Source organism: Octopus sinensis, linkage group LG13, assembly GCF_006345805.1.
Source record: "Octopus sinensis linkage group LG13, ASM634580v1, whole genome shotgun sequence".
Lineage (NCBI taxonomy): Eukaryota > Metazoa > Mollusca > Cephalopoda > Octopoda > Octopodidae > Octopus > Octopus sinensis.
The window spans coordinates 65,967,729-65,990,242 of NC_043009.1; the positions used below are offsets into that span (position 1 = coordinate 65,967,729).

At 37.3% G+C, this 22,514-nt stretch overlaps 1 protein-coding gene across 4 annotated transcripts in view; it reads right to left on the minus strand.

Moving 5' to 3' along the window:
* Positions 1-22,514, minus strand: part of LOC115218420 — a 182,481-nt gene that overhangs the window by 75,183 nt on the left and 84,784 nt on the right. The window lies entirely within an intron of this gene.

Here is a 22,514-nt window from a genome sequence, read left to right on the forward strand (position 1 = left end):
GTAAACATACATAAATGAGTGTGTATATAACAAAGTGAACATGAATGGAGAAAATCACATCTTCAGTTGATGATTGTACCATACTTTACCAATGATCGTTTCTAATGTAGCAGCATATTTAGAAATAGGAAACGGTAAAAATATCAGTCAAACCAATATATCCAAAAGTTTATGTTTACACAATGTTATCGAGGTAACCCAAAACTGGCTAAAAACAAAGTGAACTGAAATAATGTCTATAATACATAGAAAAAGAACATTAAGAAGAAATAGAATATTCTAAGAAAAGCCAGTTTGGTATTTAAACTTATGATGATGTTGTAGGTAATGAAAGAATAAAAAATAAGCATAGAACTTCTATGTCACAACATTTAGTTATCTAGCTATTCATGTATGCTAAAAGAATTTCAAAATATTATGCTTATTAGATTATAGGAAAGGCTGTTGTGATTAAGATGTTATTTACTATTGAAATATTTAGATGCTTTTCTATATTTATGGGAACTTTTCAATGTAAAACTGGTTCTACAATTTAATCATTTTAATTCTGAAGTAATTATATAATAATTTTCTATAGGCAAAGATCACATTTAAAGTTAACAGTATTGTACAATGGAGCATAACTAATAAAGGGCCATTTTATATTGTGGTTAATGTTGCTGTCTTTCAAATCCCAAATGCATTTACTAAGATTCCTAAAACTACATTTCCTCCTAAACTTAAGCAAAGAAGAATGGTTATATTTAACAAGAACGATAACAACAGCAAGCACAGCAAATCACCAGCAAGATAAATACTAAATGGATCCTAATAAAAAATTTTCAAATGAATATAGGCCTTACATTTGAATCAAACTACCATATTTGTTGGCATACAAGACACTTTTTTAACAAAAAATTCACTTTGGTTCCTCCTACTTACAAAGTTGGGTCTGTATTTCATAATTTAATGCAATGACAACATCTTTTCCTGAATATGCGCTGCTGAAATTGGGGTATCTTTTGTGCCCTCAAGTATCTTTTGTGCCCTCAAGTTCCTAAAAGAGATTTCCTCGAGAGATGAATAATTGGTTCCTAAAGTAAGTTCAGATAAGAACTTGAAATGTTTGATTCACTCATACAACCATTTCACAGTGCCAACCTGGGCTGCAAATCCTCTGCGACAACTTTGGGCCGATAAAAGCTTTGTTTGTGAGTGAATTTTTGGGAAAGAAATTGAAAAGAAACCTGTCGTGTGTGTGTGTTTGTTTCCACTTCTGCTCACTTGTTTCAGTCACATTGAATGGTGTTATTCTTGACACGTCTACAAATATCTTGTCTGTGGGTTTCATGTCTTTGAGATAATGCCGAATAAAAGATCCTTTATTTGAAAACAGGAAAAGATTAACACCAGGAAGATCATCTCACCGTAAAACCAATGGCTTAATAATAATATATTTGTTCAATTCATAGTATCATGGAAAAAAGGCACAAAAACAAACAAATGAATATGTGTGTATATATCATTATCATCACCATCCTCAATTAACATTTGTTTTCCATGCTGGTATGGGTAGGATGGTCTGACAGACAGGGAACTGGTGAACTGCAGGGTTGCATGGGGCTTCAATTTCATCTTTGACATGGGTTCTACAGCTGGATGCCCTTCCTAACACCAACCATTCCAAGAGTGTAACAGGTGCTTTTTATGTGCTACCAGCACAGGTATCACATCTACAATTTCCATTTGATTTTGCTCTCGACGTACTTGACTCAATAGGTCTCCTCAACCCTATGATAAACATATATATATATGATCTCAGATCAGGTCACTTGCTATGCAAGTACATCTCCGTATATATATATATATATATATATATATTATATATATATATATATATATATATATATATATGAAAGTTATGTGTGTATCTGTATATCTACATGTATGTATATATGTGTATATATTTTTATATATACTGTGTGCATGTCTATATGTGTGTGCAACCACATATTTAAATGCTTCCCTCAGTAAAGAAGCACTTTATATAATAGCCCTGATGGAGCTGTAAAATGCCATATTGGAATTCAATTTGTGTATATTTCTACAGACAATCACACAAATATATTCAGATACATTTTTCCAGCTTACCAGTTCCAGTCAAAGCATCTGACCGATTCCAGCATGGAAAATGGATGCTAAATGGTGACAGCGATATTTATTTATACACACATATACATCTATATTCATAGGTTTATACATGTACATCCATACATATTTAAATGTATTTATACATATACATACATCAGTGTGTGTGTGCATGTGTGTGTATACATATGCCTATAAAGATGATATATATATCATACAATTCTCTGTATCTAAGTACAAATTCTCACATTAAATGAATTCAGGTGGAAAATTATGCTTGCATATATATATATGTGTATATGTATATACATATGCATGTATATGTATGTATATATATATATATATGTGGGTGTGTGTATGTATATGTATATATGTATGTGTATGTATATATGTATGTATATATATATATATGTGTGTGTATATATATATGTAGATGAGTGTACATGTGTGTGTGCATGAAGTAGCAAGATATATAATTCATATGTGCATGTATGTGTATGAAAGTGCTTATATGTGCGTGAGAGTGGTTGTATGTGAGAGTGTATGTATGTGAGAGTACCTGTATGTGTGAGAGAGAGTACCTGTATGTGTGTGCATGTGTAGTCCTTTAATTAGTGTCTGTGAGAATATAGAAGGAGTGTTGTTTCATGGATTTGCGGCAGCTGTTAGACCATGGCGTCCTTCATAATAAAGCAGCTCCACCAGCGATGGCACCGCCACCATCAGCCTCTTCACCATAAACCTATCCACTTCGTTCAAAATCATCATCATCATCATCATCACTTCTCATAACTATAGCCACCTTCATCATCATCATCATCAACATTACCTCACACATCAGCTCTACACATTAACATCATCATCATCATAATTATTATAATGCCAGACCAACAAAAATGTGTGTATATGATACTAGAAATAGCAGCCAAATATCTCTCAAATTGCACCCTAACGTCTTACTTAGAAAGGGACCCATTTGATAAATGTTGGCCAGGGTTACCTAAAGATGCAAGAGGATGACAGAATGCCACTGATCACAGATCCGTCCAATCAAGGCTGACTTGCTGTAAACAACAATAACAACAACAAAAACCATAATACCATAAAGAGTACCTTAACCAACATGTACGACCACCACCACCACCACCACAACTACCCCAGTCCCACCACAAGCACTCATGCAACAGCAGGAGCTAACTATATTCCAACCATTCCTACAAAATACAGAATTTATTTCACTTTTGTTCTTTTAACAAAATTTCAAAGCTTTTTAAAGATTAAATAAAAATATATTTTTCTTCTTTTTTTACAAAAAGAAATTGTTTGATGGGGAAAAAAAAACAAAACAAAAATACAGCAAACAAAAAAATTGGTTTTTTTTTGCAGTTTTCAGTAGTTCTTGCCTTGCCCCAACTGTAACTAAAAACATCATTTTGATGATGATGATGACGACGACGATGATGATCATCATCATCGTTATTATCAATTATCATTATTATTGTTATTCTTCTTCTTCTTCTTCTTCTTATTATTATTATTATTATTATTATTATTATTACATGAATAAAACATTTCTGCAGTTTCAGCATATCCTGTTTGAGGTGAGTGATGTTTCATTTCTATAAAACTACAACACAGATCATCGTCATCGTCGTTTTCGGTTGTCCTAGTTATTTATTATCGGTTGACGTAAACAATAAAGTAACGCACAGAAGATGCCGAGTGCCATTCTGTTGCATCTTCCCATGTTCCAAGTTCAGTTCCTGCAAAGACCAACTTTGCCTTCTTCCTTCATTCTTCTCCATTCAGCTACCATATTCGTGGCCATACAAGACACTTTTTTTCAAAAAACTAAATACCAAACCAGTGCAAGGAGTGAAGACAATGCTTTGTTCCTACGCTGAAAAAATGTGTAACTCAGTTCAAGATTGAGAAATCTCTCTGCACCACAGTGGAAGCAAATACCTATTTCTTTACTACCCACAAGGGGCTACACACAGAGAGGACAAATAAGGACAGACAAACGGATTAAGTCGATTATATCGACACCAGTGTGTAACTGGTACTTAATTTATCAACCCTGAATGGATGAAAGGCAAAGTCGACATCGGCGGAATTTGAACTCAGAATGTACCAGCAGATGAAATATGGCTATGCATTTCGCCCAGCATGCTAACGTCCGCAAATACGGACATCAACTCTATTGTATACTACAGCCTAAGTACAATATATTGCCTGGGTACCGTATTTCTCAGCATACAAACCAAAGTTTTCGGACCCAAATTTGCAGCTAATAAACATTGGTCAACTTTATATAACCAATAAGATTCTGGAAGTCCAAAAATTCCAAGTGAAATGCAGCAGGATTTGGAACGAAAGGGACAATTAGGAAATTACTATTTTTAAATCTCACAACAAGAAATATTCAGCAAAAGTACTTTGGAGTAAAGATTGTTTGCCAACATAACATGGCAGTCCTGGTTTAGGACAAATGTTGCTGTAATTTAGCCCCAGGATGCATCGTCTCCAGATGGTTGTACGACACTATACATATACATATATACATAACATATATATATATACATAACATATATATATATATATATATATATATATTCACCATGATAGATCGCTAGCCACTAAACCTTTTTGCATTTTCTCTCCCAGTTTATTTCCTCAAGTTCCTTTCTGTTGAAAAGCGAAGGCTCAAAACATAAAAGACTTTCTCACTAATACATCTGTTTGTTCTTTACACACCCGTTTTCATCTTTTGTTTCATTTGCAAATTCCAACTATATATGATGCTTCTTTCAGTTTCCATCTACCAAATCCACTCACAAGGCTTTGGTCAGCCATAGGCTATAATTGAAGACACTTGCTCAAGGTGCCACAATCATCATTTAATGTCCATTGTACATGCCATATGGGTTGGACAGTTTGATCAAAGCTGGCTAGCTGGGTAGCTGTACCAGACTCTTTTCTGGTTTGGCATGATTTCTACAGGTGGATGCCATTCCTCACGCCAACCACTTTACAGAATGTCGTGGGTGCTTTTATATAGCACTGCATGGGCACATATACGTGGTATCAGACTTTTACTAATTTTGAAATTAAAGTAAATTCAAGTGGGACAACACTCTGATGAAGTATACCCCCGACTGTTCTGATGCCAGGCCCGCCTGACTGGTTCCTGTGCCAGTGGCACATAAAAAGCACCCACTACACTCTTAGAGTGGTTGGCATTAGGAAGGGCATCCGGCTGTAGAAATCTTGCCAGATCAGATTGGGGTCTGGTGCAGCCTCTTGGCTTGCCAGTCCTCAGTCAAACCATCCAACCCATGCCAGCATGGAAAATGGATGCTAAACAATGATGATGATGATGATGATTGGATGCAGGACAACATAGTCATGTGGATTGGCTCAATGGGGGTGGGGCATAAAACCAAACAGCTCAGTAGAAGCAGAGGCCCCTTCTTCATTTCGGTGGTGCCACAGTTTAGAATCTATTAGAGTGATTTTTGATATTGTGGTGTTTGTTTGATTTTCACTGGAACACACAGCAACAACAACAACAATAGTATTAAACAAGAGAAACAAGAAACAATAGCAACAATGACAAGAACCTGTACAATGAGCAAACCTATGACAATAGCAACAGACAGCAAGAACAATAACACCAACAACTAGCAATCACAACCACAGCTAAACAAATGCAACAACGACAACAGTTAGTCTAGTTATGATACAACAGCAGCAATAACAACAACACAGTCGACAGTTAAAACACCACCTCTGACATTAATGTCACATTAAATTAGGAAGATTTTTGCTAAATAAAAATAATTAAATAAAAGTTGAGGTTGGCATGGGTGGAGTGGGGAGAGACAAAAGGGGAGGAAATGATATAACAGTGACACAAGCACATACATACATATATGTAATATGTAGGCACACTAACACACAGAAATACACACACCCACACACCCACACACACTCACATGTGTTCATGTGTGTATGCGCGTGTGTGTATGTGTGTGTGTGTGTGTGTGTGTGTGTGTGTGCAAACAGCCTTTCAAATAGAAATGCTTACATATTTACACAGACAGACAAACAGACAGACATGCATGCATACTCAAAGCATACAAATGAGATAAACAAAGGAAGTTTAAAAAAAAAAAAAACTTTATATTTTGTTGTGGGTGAGGGGACGAATGGCCAAGAGGAGTTCAAATCCTGCCAAGGTCGCCTTTGATTTCTCATCCTCCAGCGGTCAACAAAAAGTTACATCAATAAAATAATGAAATTAATTTAAAGCCGTCACTGCTTCCAACAAACATTTCTGGTCTTGGACCAATGTAAATAGACATAATTTTTTGGCAAAAGTTAGTATCTGCAGTATTGATTCAGGTTCTTTACATTCTGAGTTCAAATCCTGTTGAAGTCATCCTTTTGGGACAGAATAAAATTGAGTAACAGTTTAAAGGGAAACACTAGCAAAATCAGTAGAGCATCAACCAAGATGTGCTGTGTTAATCTTGCTCTGTCTGGGGAATCCATTTATCCACTCTGCAGCAAGATACTTATCCTCGAGTCCTCTTTAATCTTTAATCTCTTGACTGGCAAAAAGCCCAGTCTGCTTCCCCCCCTCCCAGCTGAGGAGTTTTGTCTTGCAAGTTGCTTGGTGACGCCTGTCAGTTCTGGTACTACATAAATGGCACCCAGTACACTTTGCAAAGTGGTTGGCATTGGGAAGGGCATCCAACTGTAGAATCATGTCAAAGCAGACCATGGAACCTGGCACAGTTCTTGGCCTTAACCATTCCTGTCAAACCATCAAACCATCCAATCCATGCCATCATGGAAAATAAACTTTAAATAAGGATGATAATTATTATTATTTTGAATTCTAATCCTACCATGGCCTACATCAATGATAAACTAAATCTATCACCTCGGCTAGCATAACCAATTGATTTTTAGGCTTTATTTGTAAAGTTGATTCCATTGCAAAGGTTTGGACCAAGTCCCTGGTTAGAGGATGCCTTCTTTTTCCCATCCCAGTATCTCAGAGGTCCCTGAATGACAATCATGACAAAGCCTTTCCAATAGAGCAGTCATGAGCAAATGGTGATCCATGCAATTTTCTGAATGGCATACCTAACGGAAAATTACTTTGAATTTCTTTCTAGTGGTGCAACCTGCCTAATAATGAACCATGTCTGAGGAAGCCTGCTTCTTGAAAAAGGTTGACATCCCTGATCTAGAGTACCTGATAAAAACAATGTGTGCAGTCCCTAGTGAAGCCATTTTGGGAATACGAGGCATATTTTCAATTCCTTGGCTTTTGGATATGTATTTGTCAACATCATTCCCAAGATACCAATTGCTATACAGATTGGTTCTATTCTCAATCCATATACCATTATTAGTAAGTGAAAGAGTAGCACATGCCATTAAACTGATGTGGGGTACAAGTATACGAAGCCCAATATACCCATCATGACTACCCTCAGATAAGGGTACACCAGGAGCATGCATCACAACCATATGTGCATGATATAGTGACCTCATATCAAGACAAACAGTTCATGACCTTGCAGGTGGGGGCCTAGTCAGAATTTTCTTCAGGCCTAGCAGCCCATCCCACTCATAAGGTCCCTGAATAAGAGTTAAGGATGATGAGCAAAACACCCTTGTTTCCAGAGGTGAATTATTCAAACCCGAAAGTTCTCTCAACACATAGCTATGATGCTCTTCCACTACCCCTGCTTGTGACCAGAGATGCACATATCGTCAGCCACTAAGAGACATGCTCAACTGGTTAACACCTGATCGGTCAGTTACAACAGGATGCATCCTCATCTTCTCCCACATGATGTCCTTGGTCATCGTCAACAACAACACATTAATTTACAATGGACAGATAGGTGTCTTCATCTTGTTTGAAGTTGCCACAATGTTCTGGCTGAAGTACTCTCCAGCCTTCATCAGGTGTTCTGATGGAATTTCAAACCCAGCCCAGTATTTGACTAAGATTTTTTCTTTTTCTTTTGATAATGTCATTTTTTGTATACCTTACGAATGAGAACAGAGCACCTCATTAGTCAAATAAAGAATTGGGTTCAAAATTCCACTAGAACACCTGATAAAGGCTGGAGAGTACATCATCCGAAACGTGGTAACAACAAACAAGGTGGAAACACCTATCCGTCCATTGTAAATAATGTACATAATTCCCCATCTCAGAAATATAGACAAGTATTAACTAATAAATGCAATCTAACATACATTGAACCACACCATAATTCCCACATTTGCACCTCGTTAACAATTCTGAACAAAGATAATAGTTTAATAAAGAAAGAAGACAGCAAAGGACCACTGATGAGGTCACAGAAGTGTGACAAAAGAACTCTGGTTGAAATACAATTTATGTAAAATAAAGCTGAAGCAGGTGAACACCAAATATATATATAGTCTGTGTGTGTGTGTTCATTGGCTAAACTGGCAACATGACCATCCCCAAATACAACAATAGTTTAATAACAGCTTAAACAATAAACATTTATCAATTATGTGTTCATCCTTTTGTGTTGAAAGAAAAAATGCTTTGAAAGTACAATGTGCTTATAGGTAAGTCTGTTTGACCTCAAGACATATTTTGACCACTTGTGCCTTATATCTGTGTGTGTGTGTGCGCGCGCGCATGTGCGTGCACATCATCATCATCATCATCATCATTTAACATCTGTTTTCCATGTTATCATTGGTTGGATGGTTCGACTGGGATCTTCGAAGCCAGGAGGCTGCACCAGGCTCCAGTCTGGTCTGGTCTGGTAGTGTTTCTACAGCTGGATGCCCTTCCTAACGCCAACCACTAAGCGAGTGTAATGGGTGCTTTTTATGTGCCAACAGCACAGGTGCCAGAGGAGGCTGGCAACGGCCATGATCAGTTGGTGCTTTTTACATGCTACCAGCACAGAAGCCAGTCAAGGCGGTACTAATATTGGCCACGTTTGGATGGTGCTTTCTATGTGCCACCAGCACAGGGATCACAACTACAATTTCCATTTGATTTTCATTTTGATGTTGATGTACTTAACTCAATAGGTCTCCTCAAGCACAGCATGTCACCCTATGATCCAAGGTACTTTTGAATGGGCTGGGGCTGGCTATGCGAAACTGGTGTAGGATACAGTCGTGAACTGACTTTATTTGCTGGGTCTTCGCAGTCACAGCATATCTCCAGAGGTCTCAGTCTTTCGTCATTGACTCTGTGAGACCCAATGTTCGATGGTCATGTTTCACCACCTCATCCCATGTCTGCCTGGGTCTACCTCTACCCCAGATTCCTTCAACTGTTTGGGAGTGGCACACTTCTCAGAAAAATATTGTTAGCTTTCATGAAAACACACACAAGAAAAAAAAAAAAAGGACACTATTTAAGCCAGTATTATATAGTATCGATTCCCCCAAACTATGAAGATTAAAACTTATAACGAGGCCAGATATAGTACATTTTTATGTATCCTGACCACCCAGCCAGACACAGTACTCCAGAGAAACCCAGTTAGTAGAAAGAACACTGCAATAAACAAACACATCAAAGAAACATTTAGTAAAAGCCAGATTACTAAGTTCAATTACTAAAACAACCGAATACTAAACCAGCCAAACAGTTGTACTAAATTTTGTATAATAAACGTCCGTGTTCACTATAGTCGATACTAAAAACAAGCAAAGCTGCTTACCATAAATTTTATCACCTCATTGTTCTTTTTCGTCTCTATTTCAATAATCGATAATTTAATATAAATTGTAATATAATTGTATAATTGGAACAAGATCAGCAAACAAGTTGAATGCTTCAAATTTGTTAAGAAACAACATTTAGGCAACAACAAATATTATTGAGGAGGTGTTGAGAGGTCCGTATTTTATCCAATGGTGGCCATGTAGCGTTTTGGCTTTTGGCAGGAAATCAAAATATGTATTTACAATTATATAATAACAACTTACTAGAATCTTTACTGAAGTTCCTTCCAGAAGCTATTTAGCTTTTATGTAGCCATTATAGAAAAGCAGTTAGTATGCAAATCAAAATATTATTGAGTATCCAACTTGTACAATGCCGACAGCAAACAAACATAAATAATGACTAATCACACAATTCTTCAAAATTTGAGAAAACTAAACAAAGGTGAAGAGTCTATCTTTTAAGAATTAAAAAAAAAAAAAAGACTGCCAAATTGAGAGTCATTACAGCAAATTAATGAGAAACTTAAAAAACAATTTACACTCATTACACCACAGAAAAAAAAATACGTTAGACAGGAGAAGACTTTAAATGTAGAACAATCCAGGAACTGGCTCTGAAGAGTTCTGTGATCTTATGAACAAGTTCTCAGGAACTGATGATTAAAATTACTTTCGTGGGTAGAATCCACAGAGAGGATTAACTTTCTGAATATCTTAATATTTCAACTGAGAGGCAAATATGAAGCTTTAGGCAAAATAATAAATACTGGAATCCTTGCATCATTCTAATTACCATTCCACAACGGGCATTTTGAACTGGCCATGATGCATACGTGCATATATATATATAGGTATACGTTCGTATATGTAAGTATTCGTATGTTGTATTTATATATATATGTATTTATGTTTATCTTCTGTGTGTATTCTACTGATGAGGCAAAGCATTCCTAAATGCAAAGTCAGAAATCCAGATCTAAAATTATCCAGTAATTTTTTACTAGTTTCATCTTTCTCTTTGTTTTCTCTCTGTGTTGATATATGGACAATTTAGGTGGTTTTAAAGTCAGATCATGGCTGCTATTTTCAGCATGGTGGTATCTCGTAGATACCCAAATTTATAATTTTAATAATTATTACCTTTGAAGGTTATTTTTTTCCATGCTGACCACTTGATAAAATCGTTATTTTATTTTTAATTTAACGAACTTATCCTTATTCATATATATATATATATATATATATATATATATACACACACACACACACGCACACACACACACACACCCTTTCAAATGTGTTGGTGGATCCATGAAAAGTAACCAAAATTTCATTCTCCAATGGAATACGCATCTAGCAAACCTTTTCTACCCTCTTGTGCTAATTTGTACATGTTCGTTCTGAATTATGCCCTCTCCATCATCATCATTTAATATCTGTTGTCCATGCTGGCATGGGTTGGACAGTCTGACTGGGCTGGCATGCTGGAAGGCTGCACCAGACTCCAGTCTGATTTGGCATGGTTTTCTACAGCTGGATGCCCTTCTTAATGCCAACCACTCCAAGAGTGTAACGGGTGCTTTTACGTGCCACTGGCACAGGTGCCATTTGCGTGACACCGGAGTGTGTTTACGTGCCAATTTGCATGACACCGGTAACTGCCACAACTGCGATTTTCCTCAGCTTGATGGGTCTTCTTCACAAGCACAACATAATGCCAAAGGTTTTGGTCATTAATTATAATTTGATAAAATAGCAAGGCTTCAAATGGCAACAATGTATGTGTACCCATTCTTTGGTAGTTCCTCAGAAAATGGCACCATCCTGGTAACATTTCTCAGTTTGGAAAGTTTAATACAAGAATTAATACTCAGCTGTAGCTTTACTAATCAAAATATTTCAGCCTTTTTAAGGATTGGCTCACAAGCCAATATAAACACACCATAATCTACATGATGTCACAACATCATCTTGTAAAGACAAGTGACATGTTGCCCTCACAATCATGGGATTGTGGTTTCTATTCCAAGACTGGCAGCACATTGTGTTCTTGAGCAACACTTCATTTCACACTGTTTCAGTCATCATCAAGCATCTGTTTTCTATGCTGGCATGGATTGGATGGGTTGACTAGATCTGGCAAGCCACAGGGCCGTGCCAAGCCCCACTCGCAGTTTTGGCATGGTTTCCATGGCTGGATGCCTTTCCTAAGGCCAACCACCTTACAGAATGCACTGGATGCATTTTGTTTTGTGCTACTGGCACTAATGAGGCTGCTTTTCAAACTGTGAGCTCCTTGTCAAACCGTCCAACCCATGCCAGCATGGAAAACTGACATTAAATGATGATGATGTTGATGAAGATGATGATGACGAAGATGATGATGATGACGAAGAAGATGATGATAATGATGACGAAGATGATGATGATGAAGAAGATGATGATGACGAAGATGATGATGATGACGAAGAAGATGATGATAATGATGACGAAGATGATGATGATGAAGATGATGATGATGAAGAAGATGATGATAATGACAAAGAAGATGATGATGATGATGAAGAAGATGATGATGACGAAGAAGATGATGATGATAATGATGAAGAAGATGATGATGATGACGAAGAAGATGATGATGATGATGAAGAAGATGATGATGACGAAGATGATGATGTGTGTGTGTGTATGTATATATATATATATATATATATATATATATATCATCATCATCATCATCGTCGTTTAACGTCCGTTCTCCATGCTAGCATGGGTTGACGGTTCGACCGGGTTTCTGGGAAGCCAGAGCTGCACCAGGCTCCATCTAATCTGGCAATGTTTCTACAGCTGGATGCCTTCCTAACGCCACCACTCCATGAGTGTAGTGGGTGCTTTTTACGTGCCACCTGCACAGGTGCCAGGCGGGCTGGCAACGGCCACGGTTAGATTGGTGTATTTTATGTGCCACCGGCAGGAAGCCAGTCGAGGCGGTGCTGGCATCGGCCACGAGTCGGATAGTGCTTTTTACGTACCACCAGACCAGGATCCTGGCTGGTTCAATTCGATTTCGATTTCGCTTGCCCAACATGTCTTCACATCAAAGGGGGTTGGCATGGGTGCCTATATATATATATACAGACACAAATGTGAGCATATCTCTGCATCAAGAACATTCTTCTCCTAATGTATGTCAAAACGAATGTCTTTTCCGTAGTGCAAAAATCCAGTGAAGTCAGTGAGCTTCACATAAACAGGTTCAATTGTTTTGCTTTTTTCCTTCTTCGAAGGCTGATCTATAACATCTTGCATATTTCACATTTCTATTGTTTGCTGCTGACTCCAGGTTGCAGCAGCCATGTTGGTGCAGCTTCAAATCATTTTCCATAAAAAAAAAAAAAACCTCTGCTGCTCTAATGAAAGAGCTTTGTCTACCTTGTCACCTTCGTTATATTTCAGGTCATGTCTGGCAATGTATTGGCATATAAATCATGAAGAAAACAAAGAATTTGTCAAGCTGAGTTATTCGGTTTGGTGAAGGCACCGGATTTAGCACAGGCTTCATTCTCAGTCAAGTTGAAGAATAGAGAGAATATTGGCAACCAAAATGGTTTCACTACACTTTCCTTGTTGAAGAAGAATAAAACCCTAAAGATATTTCAATATGTCACTTCGTTAACCTAGGTTCCAGACCATTGTTAGCTTTAATAACATCACCAAATATTATATTGTATTTCTTCTTTATGCTGTATTTAATTCATTCTCAGAAAATTTCACTGTTATAAGAGATTATCAAGGTAGATGGAAACTGAAAGAAGCCTGTAGTATATATATATATATATTTGTGCTACACCTGAGCACTGTATACAATAAGTTCATTATTATTACATATATCTCAGTGTGTGTGTCTTCATGTCTGTGTTTGTTCCCCACCCTTGCTTGACAACTGGTATTAGTATGTTTACATCCCCTGTAACTTAGCAGTTTGGCAAAAGTGAATGATAAAGTAAGTACAAATCTTTACAAAAAATATGCAGTAGGGACAATTTGTTCAACTAAATTCTTCAATTAGAAAATTATTATTTTTAAATCTCACAACGTGAGATATTCAGCAATAGTACTTTGTAGTAAAGATTGTTTGCCAACATAACATGGCAGTCCTGGTTTAGGATTAATGTTGCTGTAATTTAGCCCCAGAAGACATCGTCTCTAGCTGGCTATACGACACAATCTGTGTCCTTATATTTTCGAACAAGGGAATCTAGCACCCCCACTCAGCTCAAAACAATATCTGTGTATCATGATTTCCATGTTATTTCCCTTCATCAGCACAGAAGAATTGTTCAGTTAGAGGTGGTGCTGCCAAATTGCCGTTCGAAATATATAGTTTTCAAAGTAACAACTAGTCATCATCATCATCGTTTAACATCCGTTTTCCATGCCAGCACAGGTTGGGGTCTGGGAAGCCAGGAGGCTGCACCAGGCTCCAGTCTGATCTGGCAGTGTTTCTATAGCTGGATGCCCTCCCTAACGCCAACCACTCCGTGAGTGTTATAGGTGCTTTTTACGTGCCACTAGCACAGGTGCCAGGGGAGGCTGGCAGCAACCACAATCGGTTGGTGCTTTTTACATGCCACCGGCACAGAAACCAGTCAAGGCGGCGCTGGCATCGGCCACGTTCGGATGGTGCTTTTTACGTGTCACCGGCATAAAATTAATATAATTCTGATCTATAAATTAGGAAATTATTATTTTTAAATCTCACAGTCTGACAAGAGAAACTAGTAAAAGGTAAAAGATACTTATTTTGTGAATGGAATTGAGAGTGAACAAAAGATGATAGCAGAAGAAAGAGGAATGCCAAACATAGATTCAAAACTGGAACCTTGCGGTTGGGAAACAAACTACTTCATCCTTTAATTACCATATTTCTGTTGAAATGAAATTCCTTTGTTTTGATTAATTTTCAAAATAATGAAGAATTTGATGAAATAACTTGTCATTACTAAGCTGCTCTTTGGGACATAAATTAACACGAAATCTTGAAGGAAGAAGGTTTTTAATCCAGGTAACTTCAAAATAGAAAGTTTTGATATCATAGAACCAGGAGTGGTCTCAGACAGGTTGGAATCAAAAGGGTTAATCACAGAGGCCGGCACCAAATGGTAAAATTTTCTTCCAAAATTTGAAGAATATTATAATGGAAATTTCAGTTCAGACTGGGTTGATGATATAAGGATAAAATTCAGTTTCTATTGGAATATCCAAAATTTGGATAAAATCATAATGCTTATAATGGTAAATCTAGTACCAACAGCAGCAGGTTACAAATTTTGAATACTATTGTAATGTTAAATTTCAGTTGCTGCAAGAGAATAAAATAAAAAAAGGGCATTGCTATGATTATTATTATTATTATATTATTATTATTATTACATTATTATTATTATTACATTATTAGTATTATTTGTTATTATTATTATTATTATTATTATTATTATTATTATTATTATCATTATTATTATTATTATTATTATTATTATCATTATCATTATTATTATTATTTTATTATTAATATCATTGCTGTTGTTATTATAACCATCACCATCACCATTCTCAATTCAGGTTCTGCAGTCGACTACAAAGTGTGGATCTTATCATTATGATAAACTCAGTTCCTGCAGAAGAATTGGAAATTTGGATATTAATTTAATGAAATTTTTAGATTCTACACCATGAGACGCCAAACTAAATTTTCTGCAATTCCTCAGTTATTTTAATGGTAAATTTCAATCCTGGCAGAAAGTTGTAAAGTTTCACAAACATCAAACTGAATTTCCTTTGTAAGAAACAGCTGACACCGAAAACATCATTGAGACTTTTCTTGTCTTTTGTTATTCCATTTCGGTTATTTCTTGTGTCGAGGAGGGAAGTGGTGGTGGTGGTGGTGGTGGTGGTGGTGGTGATGATGGGTGGTGTGATGTAGTTCAGAGAGCCTGATGTGATGTATTGGTGATATTCAAATCTGAGTGTGTTATGTGATTTAGTGTGGCAGTGGTGGTGGTGGTGGTGGTGGCGGCGGCGACAGATGTAGTGTGGGTGGTGGTTGTGGTGGTGGTGGTGGTGGTTGTGGTGGTGGTGGTGGTTGTTGTTGGTGGTGGTGGTGGTGATGGGTGGTGGTGGTATAGGTGGTGTAGCATAGTTCAGAGTGCCTGATGTGATGTATTGGTTATATTCAAATCTGAGTGTGTTATGTGATGTAGTGTGGCGGTAGTGGCAGTGGTGGTGCTGCTGGTGGTAATGGTGGTGGTGGTGGTGGTGATGTGACATGTAGGAAATGAGATGTGCTGATGGCATGGTGACGATGTGATGATGTGGTGTCAAGGTGATGTGGTAGTAATGTGAAGGTGGTGGAGGTGGTGGTGGTGTGAGGGTCATCATTATCATCAATTTCACATCCACTTTCCCATGCTTGCATGGGTCAGATGCAATTTGGTGAGGCAGATTTCTAGAGCTAGAAACCCTTCCTGTTCCCTTCCAGCGGTCAACTCTTGGTAATATTTTAATATTTCCCCATTGCTGAACATGTTTTTATGGAGGACTGGAAACAAACAACCTCACTTGTATGCTGGTGATGCTTGTTTACAACTACAATATCAAAACAAGAGCGCACACACACACTTTATATATATATATTGGTCAATACAGAGCTACACTCTAGAACATTAGACCATAGAGCAGCAGAAATTATGTGCCTCCAGCCATTTGAGTCTCATGAGCTACTTATGCAGCGAAGTGCTTTAAGGGTGCAAAATCAATGGCCCCTCTCTGACTGACCATAACAAACAACCTAGATGTATGTGTGTGTGTATGCATATATATATATGTATATGCACATGTATGTAAGCATATGGACATGAAAGTAAACAGATCAACACACAGACAGATAGGTACATAGGTTATATGAACAGACAAGCACACATACACACATACGCAAATGAAGACTGATACACATGACCATATATACAAACACACTGACGAATGGGAATGTGAAACTCTGTGTAAGAGTTTTTGTGATATTTCTGTTGATTTTAAATATAATATATTTATACACACTCACACACACACACACACACACACAATCATCATCATTGTCATTTAACATCCGCTTTCCATGCTAGCATGGGTTGGACGATTTTGACTGAGGGCTGGCAAACCAAATGGCTGCACCAGGCTTCAATCTTGATTTGGCAGAGTTTCTACAGCTGGATGCCCTTCCTAATGCCAACCACTCCGAGAGTGTAGTGGGTGCTACACACACACACACACACACATATATATATATATATATATATATATATATATATAGCCGACTTCTTTCAGTCTCCTTCAACCAAATCCACTAACAGAGCTTTAGTCAGACTAGGGCTCTAGAGGAAGACATTGGCCCAAGATGCTATGGAGTAGGATTGAGCTCAAGACCACATGATGTGGAAGAAAGGGGTTCAACCACACAGCCATGGACTGTGTGGGAATACAATGAGAACTGTATGTGTGTGTGTGTGTGCGTACACATGAGTGGATTATTTTACACACATACATTTGGACAAGCGTCTCCATCTTGCATTTTACAGCCAAAACATTTTGGCTGTTCTGCTCTTCAGCTTTTTTTCACATTCCTATCATATTTAATAACACTTTCAGAATTCATCTCATTCTGTCGTTCCATATCAGGAATATTCTTCTACTAGTCATGTACCAACTTGTGACGCTACTGGCTTGTTCTGCTTGGATCAGAATATTATCAAGATTGAATGACCCAGGAGTAAAACTCACCATAACCAAGTCAAATACAACTCACAATAACCAGGCATTTTACCATTCCACTGTTCCAGAGAATGATTAAGTAATGCAAATTAGGAGCTTCAACCCTTTCGCTTGAAGATTACTCCATCAAATGTAATCCATATTTATTCACATTGTTTACCATTAATCCTGCATTATCTTGTAGCTTTGAGATTTTGGTGATGTGACTGTTTATTTTTAAGATGGCACTGTAGGGTAGGTGTGAGAGGCCAGCTCTGGTTAGTTTAAACATAAAACAGGAAGAATATTTGGGCCGGATATGGTCAGTTTAAGTGCTAAAAGGTTAAATATTTCATTTTTTTTTTATGGTTGGGGGTCTTGTTGCTTATTTTTAATTAAAGTCTCCCACATAACATTCATTTTTATCCTAAATTTACTGACGACTTATCAAAGAGCAGCATCTTTTATGATGCTTTGTGGACATGTGACTTTCTCTGTAGCCCCAGTCCTGAGGAAGAAAGCTTTGCGAGTGGATTTGAAAGAGGGAAACTGAAAGATGGTCATCATGCCTGTATGTGTGTGTTGTGTGTGTGTGTGTAAGCATCTCTTTGACTTGATGTCACATGACAGTTATAAGTAATTCCCACTGTCATACAAACATCATCTATTTCCAATATTCTACAAGAATATTAGGTGCAAGAGTGGCTGTGTGGTAAGCAGCTTGCTTACCAACCAGATGGTTCTAGGTTCAGTCCCAGTGCATGGCATCTTGGACAAGTGTCTTCTACTATAGCCTTCGGGTCGACCAAAGCTTTATGAGTGGATTTCGTAGGCAGAAACTGAAAGAAGCCTGTTGTGTGTACACACACACACACACACACACATATATATATATATATATATATATATATATATATATATATATATATATATATGCATGTGTGAGTGTGTATATGTTTGTGTGTCTGTATTTGTCTCCCGCCAACATCACTTGAAACCAATGTTGGTGTGTTTACATCACCATAACTTAGCGGTTCAGCAAAAGAGACCAATAGAATAAGTACTAAACTTACAAAGAACAAGTCCTGGGATAGATTTGCTTGACTAAAGACAGTGCTCAAGCACGGCCACAGTCAAATGACTGAAACAAATAAAAGAATAAAAAATAATAAAAAATAAAAGAACATGTTTGGACTTGGAGAAATATTACTTTGCTTTGAAACACTTGAGGGTTGGTGCCATGAAGGGAATCTAGTTATAGAAAATAAAATCTGCCTCAAAAAACTCCATCTAACCCATGCAGGTATGAAAAACCAGATGTTAAAATGACGATGACGATGAGGAGGATGATGATTTTGTCCCAGAAGGGTTGGTAAATTTCCTTTCCCACCCACAAATGAACAACTACCCTGATTTTCATTTCTCCCTGTTCATTAGATAAGATACACCCCTAATCTCATAAAATCTATATCCACTGCTACAACCACACTGGACGGAATACCAGTTGATCTTCTTTGCCATGATCTTAAGGAGAGACAGCGCTAAAGAGTCGTCCAGCTTTTGAATGCTGTCCTGATGTTGCATGCATCACAGAACCATAGACTGATTGTGGCAGGTGTAATATTTTCAATTTTGATGCCTCTGCTCTGGGAACCTAACACTATGCCTGCAGATTACTTGCAGAGTACTTATCTGAGATAATCCTAATCATTTTTGTGGGTAGATTGTGTCAAAGTTGCCACTTATGAACTTGGTTCAATGTTGTAGGCCACAGGCAGTGGTGTCCTTCTTGCAGTGTGGATAATGAGAAACAGGGAGACAGAATACAGAATATACTAGAATAATACAATGCAGAATATGAAGATATATATATATATATATATATATGTGTATATATATATATATATATATATATATATATATATATATATATATGTGCTGAAAGTGTAACTGCTAGAGTAAGAATAGCTTGGGCAAAGTTCAGAGAGCTCTCTTACCTCTACTGGTGACAAAAGGCCTCTCGCACAGAGTGAAAGGCAGACTGTATGATGCGTGTGTACGAACAGCCATGCTACATGGCAGTGAAACATGGGCCGTGACTGCTGAGGATATGCGTAAGCTCGCTAGAAATGAAGCCAGTATGCTCCGATGGATGTGTAATGCCGGTACTCACACTCGGCAGAGTGTAAGTACCTTGAGAGAAAAGCTGGACCTAAGAAGCATCAGTTGTGGTGTGCAAGAGAGACGTTTGCGCTGGTATGGTCATGTGGCGAGAATGGATGAAGATAGTTGTGTGAAAAAGTGCCACACCCTAGCGGTTGAGGGAACCTGTGGAAGAGGCAGACCCAGGAAAACCTGGGACGAGGTGGTGAAGCACGACCTTCGAACTTTAGGTCTCACTGAGGAAATGACTAGAGACCGAGACCTCTGGAAGTGTGCTGTGCGCGAGAAGACCCGGCAGGACAAGTGAGTCCATAACCGTGGCCTTCTACATGGGATGGAGCCAGCCTACGTATGCATACCTTCCCTTCTTGGGACACAAAACTCTACTTGTGAAGACGTGATGAGGCAAGTGAGGATCAGAATCGAAATCGATCAATGGAAATTGCGGATGTGCTACCAGTGCCGGTGGCATGTCAAAACTCTGCTTGTGAAGACCCGTGAGGCAAGTGACGATCAGAATCAAAATCGATCAATGGAAATCAATCAATGGAAATCGATCAATGGAAATTGCAGATGTGTTACCAGTGCCGGTGGCATGTAAGAGAACTTTCCGTTTCGCGACCGTTGCCAGCACTGCCCCGTTTCGTGTCCGTTGCCAACTCGCCTGGCCCTCGTGCCGGTGGCACATAAAAAGCACCATCCGTTCGTGGCCGTTTGCCAGCTCTGTCTGGCACCATGCGGGTGGCACGTAAAAAGCACCCACTACACTCACGGAGTGGTTGGCGTTAGGAAGGGCATCCAGCCGTAGAAACACTGCCAGATTTGACTGGGCCTGATGAAGCCTTCTGGCTTCACAGACCCCAGTAGAACCGTCCAACCCATGCTAGCATGGAAAACGGACGCTAAACGATGATGATGATGATGATGATACACCACACACACCAAACACACACACACATATATACATATCTATATGTATATATGTGTGAGTGTGTGTATGAGTATATATATATAGACACATACATATATGTATACATATGTATATGTATGTACATAAATATATATACATATATATATGCACAGATACATACATATGTGTATATATGTACAAACACACAAACACATGCATATATATATATATATATATATATGTGTGCGTGGGTGTGTATGTACGTATGTATATAAATTCATGCCAGCTTGGAAGGAGGATGTTAAATGATGACGATGATGGTATATATATATATATATATATATATATATATAATATATATATAGATAATGTATGTTTGTATGTATGTACATATAATGAGTGTGTGTCTAAGATAATATAATATGCAGTTGTTCATAGGTAGCAAGGCATGGAGATATGACACACACACGCATACATAAAAACTTATATGTATATGCTTTATAATATTTTATATATATATATATATAATATAATATATTATATAAATATATATATATATATATATATATATATATATATATATATATATATATAATACACACATAATACTATAATGTATATACATATGTTTTTGTGTGTGTGGTGTATTCACAGGTTTTTTTTACTTTGCATTTTTTATGAATTTTTTTTTGCTGTTGTTTTCTATTCTTTTCTTTCCAACATCAAACAAAACCATCACCACCATCATCATCATCATCATCCTTATCATCAAACACTCCTGCCAGTTCCATCAGCCAGACAAAAACATCATCTCTCACAGAATATTTGATTATTACATTGGGGCTAGCAATGGTGGTGCTAGTGTTGCTGATGTTGATGATGATGATGATGATGATGGAAGCAGGGGTGGGCATGGAAGAATTCATACTTTATCTGATCTTCACATTTCATTACATATGTAAAATAACAAATAAATATCAGAATAAGCAAAATAAAAAAGGGAACGAAAACAAATAAATAAAAACAATACAAAGAGTTAGACAATGACATAATAATAATAATAATAATAATAAAAATAATAATAAATGAAAGATATGAAGAAGAGGAGAGAAAAGATGAGAGGTGGGGGGAGAAAAAAGAAAGGATAGAAAGAAGGAAAGATTGAGAGAAAGACAAGAGAAGAGAAGGGAAGAGAAAAAAGAGAAAAAGGAAAAGAAAGAAAAGGGGAAAAAATAATAAAAGAGAGAAGGAAAGAAAGAAGGAGAGATTGAGAGAAAGACAAAGAGAAAGGGAAGGGAAAAGAAAAAAGGAAAAAGAAAAGGGAAAAGAAAGAAAAGGAAAAAGAAAGAATAAAAAGAGAAGGAAAGAAAGAAGGAAAGATTGAGAGAAAGACAAAGAGAAAAGGAAGGGAAAAGAAAAAAGGAAAAGTGGAAGAAGGAAAATGAAAAAGGAAAAAGAATAAAATTAAGAGAGAGAGAGAGAGGGAGAGAGAGAGAGAGAGAGAGAGAGAGAGGAGGGAGGGAGGGAGGGAGGGAGGGAGACCAAATCTAATTCAGAACACAATATATCTTAAAAATGATAAAGAAAAGAAAGTGTTTTATTGTATTTGTTTAATAATGTTGGTTTTGTGGTTAGAAATCATTATTATCATCATCATCATCATCATCATCAACATTATTATTATTATTCTTATTATTATTATTATTATTTCATATTATTTATGGAGGGTGAGGTTTGCTTTGTTGCTGTTGTT